The 7606-nt window shown below is 42.2% G+C and overlaps 1 non-coding gene across 1 annotated transcript; it reads right to left on the bottom strand.

Annotated features, from left to right (window-relative positions):
- Window positions 1–2107: 2107 nt before the first annotated feature.
- On the bottom strand, window positions 2108–2214 carry LOC141687802 (small nucleolar RNA R71). Its single transcript, XR_012561284.1, has one exon. It is a non-coding gene; the product is annotated as a small nucleolar RNA R71 (small nucleolar RNA).
- Between the last annotated feature and the right edge of the window lie 5392 nt (window positions 2215–7606).

The following is a 7606-nucleotide window of genomic DNA, read 5'->3' as shown; positions in this document are numbered from 1 at the left end:
GGATCGGTGTGATAAGTGGCATTTTATACCACTTAGAGCGTCTTAAAATGTCTTAAATTGGTGTCTTGAAATCAAGTATTTTGTGTATTTGATGCGTTTTTCTAGTGTTTATGCATTTCAGGGTTTTAGTTGCATTTCGGGGGAGGAATCATCAAGAATAAGCCTTGGCATGTGTTCACCATTGCGAGAGGAAAGAAACGGGCAGATTACGGCGAAGAAACGGAGCGAAATCAGAATTTTTCCAGTAGAGGTCTGAGCGCCCGCTCAGCATTGCTGAACGGCCGCGCAGCAAGCTGAGCGCCCGCTCAGCTATACTGAGCGGCCGCGCAGGGTCGGGAAAAAAGATAAATTATTTTAGGACTTCTACTTCTGTTTGGTTTCCACTTCTATGTAATCTGAGTTTTATGGGACTATTATATAAGTAGATTTGAGACGTTTTCACAAGTGTGGATTGAAGAAGATTGTGTTTTTACGCAAGGAGCGAAGGAGATAAGGAAGAAGACCGATTTAGCACACCGCAACGAAGAGGAAGCATATATTCTTGTGATTCTTCTTTCGTTGTAACGTTGGATGCTAGTTTTCTTGCTTTGAACTTATTTACTCTTGTGACGTACTCTGTTTTAATATAATTAGTTTAGTTATTATTTTCTTGTGTTTGTTTATCATGATTTCATATGAACCCATGATGACGATAAATGCTATTATGGGCTAATCGTGATCATGGGGTTGCAACGGATTTATTATGGAATTCTTTAGTTAATTGTTTAATACTTTAGTGTGTGATGATTGCATGATATCTAGTATTGGTTGTGCATATTCGTCTTATGTGCGTCGCGAACATATAAGATAGGGTGTTAATCTCTTGTGAAGCGACGGTGGATCTTGAGATTTAGAACTTGCCATGCTAGCATAGGTTCATGTACGTTGTGCATGATTTAACTCTAACAGTTTTATTTGCCCTATGTAATCAAAAGGAATAACTTGTGCTTAATCGTTGTGTTGTCAATTTCTGTAGACATATGGGAACTCAACATAATTGATGACTATTCAACTTCTATCTTAATTGTGGATGCTCGGTAGAATGGTATTAGTACAATGAAAGTTGGGTTTTATCAGTTTTGTGTTGTTCGATTAATATCATCGCTGTCACATGCTAAAGGTAATAACAATGGCTATAGAAGGAAGTAATAATGAAGTTGTGATCTCATGAGTGTTTTATTATTGATAAATTGAAGTGTTAGTTAAGTGATTAATTAAGTAGTTAATTATAGTTAATATTTAATCAACAATTTTAAGTGTTATTGTCTTAACATTGAGAAGTAATCATACATTGGTGAGTGAGTTTAATTAGACAATAATTTAGTCTGAGTCTCTGAGGGAACGAACTAGAAAGTATTCTATATTACTTGCGAACGCGTATACTTGCGTGAATATTAGTGCGTGTTTTTGGCGCCGCTGCCGGGGAACTCGGCGTATTTGTTTAGTTTATGTACTTACCATCATTGGTCATTAGGACTCAGTGATTAGGACGTAGTAGTTACTTATTTTTCCGGTTGTGTTTCAGGTACTTTAGCAAGCGTTTATGCAAACTCGTTCTCGTGCTCGCAAGAGGACTTTAGATACAGCTGAGGAGACAGACGAAGTTCTTGATATTCCGGAGAAGTTAGATTTTGAGGATTCGGATTCAGGAACTGAGCAGAAAGAACCAGTAAATATGGGAGATCGTATTGTTCAAGCTGATCCAGCTCTTATGGATTTTTCTCGGCCTAAAATTGATGACATTCAGTCAAGCATCCTTCATCCGGCTATTCAAGCTAACACCTTTGAAATCAAGCCGGGCACTATTCAGATGGTGCAGAATTCTGTTTCTTTTGGAGGAGCAGCAACTGAAGACCCCAACATGCACATAAGGAATTTTGTCGAGATCTGCAGCACTTTTAAGTATAATGGCGTGACTGATGAGGCTATCAAGTTGAGGCTTTTCCCATTCTCACTGAGGGACAAGGCTAAAGACTGGTTACATTCTGAACCAGCTGGGTCCATCACTACGTGGCAAGATCTTGCGCAAAAGTTTCTGGTGAAGTTTTATCCGATGGCAAAGACTGCTGCTATGAGGAGTGCTCTTACTCAGTTTGCGCAGCAACCTACAGAATCTATGTGCGAGGCTTGGGAACGCTACAAGGAAATGTTGAGAAAATGTCCACATCATGGAATACCGGATTGGATGGTGATCACTGGTTTCTATAATGGTTTGGGGGCCCAATCTCGGCCCATGCTCGATGCAGCAGCTGGAGGCGCCTTATGGGCTAAAAGCTATACTGAGGCGTATAATCTTATAGAGACGATGGCTGCAAATGAGCATCAAAACCCAACTCAGAGGATGACGTCAGGCAAGGTAGCAGGTATTCTGGAAGTTGATGCAGCCACCGCTATTGCAGCCCAGCTCCAAGCACTATCAATGAAGGTTGATTCTCTGGCTACGTATGGAGTTAATCAAATAGCTATGGTTTGTGAGCTTTGTGCAGGTTCTCATGCTACGGATCAGTGTTCTCTTGTCAACGAATCTGTTCAGTATGTGAATAATTATCAGCGACAACAGCAGCCTGTGCCAGCAACCTATCATCCTAACAACAGAAATCATCCAAATTTCAGCTGGGGGAATAATCAGAATGCTATTCAGCCACCATATCAGCAAGGAGTGAGTAAACAGTTTAACCCACCTGGATTCCAGCAACCTCAGCAGTATGCTACAAGGCAATCATATCCTCAACAGGGAAGTGCAGCTGCACCTACTAGTGCTGATTTTGAGGAACTTAAGCTGTTGTGCAAGAGTCAGGCGGTTTCTATCAAGACCTTGGAAAATCAAATCGGTCAATTAGCCAATGCAGTGCTCAATCGTCAACCTGGCACTCTTCCCAGTGACACGGAAGTACCAGGCAGGAAGGAAGCTAAAGAGCAAGTCAAGGCTATTACCTTAAGGTCTAGAAAAGTAGCTGATACTGAAAAGGCAAAAGAAGTAGAAGCTGAAATTAGAGATGAAGAATCTAAGCAAAAGGAGAAAGCGGTGGAACCAAGGAAGACTACTGTTGAACACACTCTGCCTGAGGCTAATGCAGGGGAGAAACAGCTCTATGCTCCACCACCTTTTCCTAAGAGATTGCAGCAACAAAAGCTGGATAGACAGTTCGGGAAGTTTCTGGAGGTGTTCAAGAAACTTCACATCAATATACCTTTCGTTGAGGCTCTTGAACAAATGCCTAGTTATGCGAAGTTTATGAAGACTATTCTTTCAAGGAAGGTGAAACTGGATGACCTTGAAACCGTTGCTCTCACGGAAGAATGCAGTGTTGTTCTGCAGCAAAAGTTACCACCAAAACTGAAAGATCCAGGAAGCTTCACCATTCCTTGCACCATTGGCAATCTGAATTTTGACAAGTGCCTTTGTGATTTGGGAGCAAGCATTAATCTGATGCCGTTGTCGATCTTTAAAAAGCTAGATCTGCCTGATCCAAAACCCACATACATGTCGCTACAATTGGCTGACCGTTCCATCACTTACCCAAGGGGCATAGTTGAGGATGTGCTCGTCAAGGTGGATAAGCTCTTCTTTCCAGCAGATTTTGTTATTCTGGATTTTGAGGAAGATAAGAAGATTCCCATAATCTTGGGAAGGCCTTTCTTGGCTACTGGTCGTACCTTGATAGATGTGCAAAAAGGGGAACTTACTATGCGGGTCCAAGATCAGGATGTGACCTTCAACGTATTCAAGGCAATGAAATTCCCTACAGAAGATGAGGAGTGCTTAAAAGTGGATGTGATCGATTCTGCGGTTACTTCGGAACTCGATCACATGCTAATGTCTGATGCATTGGAAAAGGCCTTAGTGGGGGATTTTGACAGCGATGATGAAGATAGCAACGAGCAATTACAATATCTGAACGCTTCTCCCTGGAAGCGAAAGTTGGACATACCATTTGAATCTCTTGGTACTTCTGACCTTAAGAACGCTGAAGGGAAGCTCAAACCATCAATAGAGGAAGCACCTACCTTGGAGCTCAAGCCATTACCTGAGCACTTGAGGTATGCTTTTTTAGGTGATTCATCTACGTTACCTGTTATTATTTCATCTGACCTTTCAGGTAGTGAGGAAGACAAGCTCTTAAGAATTTTGAGAGAATTCAAATCAGCTATAGGATGGACCATAGCAGACATCAAGGGGATAAGTCCTTCATATTGTATGCATAAAATTCTGCTAGAGGAAGGTAGTAAGCCAACTGTGGAACAGCAGCGAAGACTGAACCCCATCATGAAGGAGGTGGTGAAGAAAGAAATTCTAAAATGGCTAGATACAGGCATCATTTATCCTATTTCTGACAGCTCGTGGGTGAGCCCCGTACAATGTGTACCTAAGAAGGGAGGTATCACTGTGGTCGCAAATGAAAAGAATGAGCTCATCCCTACTCGAACAGTTACAGGATGGAGAGTATGCATGGATTATAGAAAATTGAACAAAGCCACAAGGAAGGATCACTTCCCTCTTCCATTTATTGATCAGATGCTTGATAGATTGGCGGGTCATGAGTATTTTTGTCTTCTGGATGGTTATTCCGGGTATAATCAGATTTGTATTGCACCAGAGGATCAGGAAAAGACTACCTTCACTTGTCCATTTGGCACGTTTGCTTTTCGCAGAGTTTCGTTTGGGTTATGTGGCGCACCGGCCACCTTTCAGAGATGTATGATGGCTATATTCTCTGACATGATTGGAAATAACGTCGAAGTGTTCATGGATGACTTCTCCGTCTTTGGACAGTCATATGATGAATGTTTGAATAATCTGCGTGCCGTACTCAAAAGATGCGTGGAAACTAATTTGGTGCTCAATTGGGAGAAATGTCATTTTATGGTGCGTGAAGGCATTATCCTTGGGCATAAGGTCTCTAGCAAGGGTCTGGAGGTGGACAAGGCCAAGGTGGGAGTCATTGAAAATCTTCCCCCACCTAATTCTGTGAAAGGAATCCGTAGTTTTCTTGGTCATGCGGGTTTTTATCGGTGATTCATCAAGGACTTTTCAAAGATATCTAAGTCGTTGTGCAATTTGCTTGAGAAAGATGTGCTTTTCAAATTTGATGATGAATGTTTGGCAGCATTCGAGACTCTCAAGAAGAGTTTGATCACTGCACCAGTTATTACAGCACCAGATTGGACAGAACCGTTTGAGATGATGTGTGATGCATGTGATTATGCGGTAGGTGCAGTTCTGGGACAACGCAAGAAAAATCTCTTCCATGTGGTCTACTATGTGAGTAAGACTTTAAATGGTGCCCAATTGAACTACACCACTACTGAGAAGGAGCTTTTGGCTATAGTCTTTGGTTTTGAGAAATTTCGATCTTATCTGCTTGGTACGAAAGTAACAGTATTCACTAATCATGCAGCTATTCGCTATCTGGTTTCCAAGAAGGATTTGAAGCCGAGACTCATTCGTTGGGTGCTTTTACTTCAGGAATTTGAGTTAGAGATCAAAGATAGAAAAGGTACTGAGAATCAAGTAGCTGACCATCTCTCTAGGTTGGAGAATCCCGATTCTACTTCACAAGATAGGACGTTAATCAATGAATCTTTTCCGGATGAGCAGTTGTTTACAATTTAGGAGGAAGAACCATGGTTTGCAGATATTGTAAACTATCTCGTCAGCAATATAATGCCTCCTAATTTGACATCCGCTCAAAAGAAGAAGTTTCTGCATGAGGTGAAGTGGTATATGTGGGATGAACCATATTTGTTTAGACAGGGAGCTGACCAGATCATCAGGAGATGTATCCCGTTCTGTGAGACGGAGGGGATATTACGAGACTGCCATTCCACGGTTTATGGTGGACACTATGCTGGTGAGAAGACGGCAGCTCGTATTCTGCAAGCAGGTTTTTTCTGGCCTACTTTGTTCAAGGATGCTCATCAGTTTGTTTTAAGGTGTGATCGTTGCCAAAGAGTGGGAAATTTGTCAAGAAAGGATGAGATGCCATTAAATGTGATGCTTGAAGTCGAGGTCTTTGATGTGTGGGGAATCGATTTCATGGGGCCTTTTATCTCGTCTTGCAATAATCAGTACATCTTGCTGGCAGTCGATTATGTCTCAAAATGGGTCGAAGTTAAAGCTTTACCAACAAATGATGCAAAGGCAGTGCTAAATTTTCTTCATAAGCAAATTTTCACGAGGTTTGGCACACCTCGGGTAATCATAAGTGATGAAGGATCGCATTTTTGCAACCGTAAGTTCACTTCTATGATGCAGCGTTATAATGTGAATCATCGAGTAGCTACTGCCTATCATCCGCAAACAAATGGTCAAGCGGAAGTGTCTAACAGAGAGATAAAGCGCATTCTAGAGAAGGTTGTTTGTCCCTCAAGGAAGGATTGGTCTTTAAAGCTCGATGAAGCTGTTTAGGCTTACAGAACAGCATACTAAACTCCACTTGGGATGTCACCGTTTCAGTTGGTGTACGGTAAGGGATGTCATCTACCTGCGGAGCTTGAGCATAAGGCCTACTGGGTATTGAAGAAGTTGAACCTGGATTTAGATGCAGCTGGTAAGAAAAGAATGCTTCAGCTTAATGAACTTGATGAATTTCGACTTCAAGCGTACGAAAATAACAAAATGTATAAGGAAAAGGTGAAGAGGTGGCACGATAGGAAGCTACATCCAAAGTTATTTATGCCAGGGCAACAAGTTCTCTTATTCAACTCTCGGATCCGACTTTTTCCTGGAAAGTTGAAATCAAGGTGGTCTGGACCTTTTATTGTCAAAACTGTGTTTCCACATGGAGCGGTGGAAATTTTTGAGAATGATCCGGACCAAGCATTCAAGGTTAACGGTCAGCGGTTGAAGCACTACTATGGGGACATGGCAAACCGAGAAGTGGTTAGTGCCATTTTGTTGACTACTTGAGAAGGGTACGAAACGTCAAGCTAATGACCAAAAAGAAGCGCTGCGTGGGAGGCAACCCATGAATTGTTGTTACAGGAACCCTTAGAAGTCAAAAACCTATCCAAAAACACAAAAAAAATCAGAAAACAGGGGCTGAAAAAAAAAATTCCAGTGACCCCCTGAGCGCCCGCTCAGCTTTGCTGAGCGACCGCGCAGCAAGCTGAGCGCCCGCTCAGCTTTGCTGAGCGACCACGCAACAAGCTGAGCGCCCGCTCAGTTTTGCTGAGCGACCGCGCAGCAAGCTGAGCGCCCGCTCAGTTTTGCTGAGCGACCGCTCAGGGGTCGACTACCAGAAATTTTTTTTTACAGTTCAGAAAAAAAAACACACAAAAACAGTTTTAGCCCATAAACCCACGATTTGTTCCCACTACCCCATCATTTTACTCCTTAATTCCCAAACCCTAATCTAATCCACACCCTATATATACATACACCTATCCTACATATCTCCCACAAAACTTCCTACACTTAAACCCTCTCACAAACATCAAAAATCAGTTCTTACACACTTTTCTTCACGAATCAATGGCACCCAAGAGAGCACGCACTATTGACAGCAGCAGCACAGTTCCTACTGCTGATTCATCGAGGGGTACTGTTGCAAGGCCTCGGTTAACT

The sequence above is a fragment of the Apium graveolens genome, chromosome 9, assembly GCF_009905375.1.
Source record: "Apium graveolens cultivar Ventura chromosome 9, ASM990537v1, whole genome shotgun sequence".
Lineage (NCBI taxonomy): Eukaryota > Viridiplantae > Streptophyta > Magnoliopsida > Apiales > Apiaceae > Apium > Apium graveolens.
This window is presented reverse-complemented; position numbering and strand designations above follow the sequence as displayed.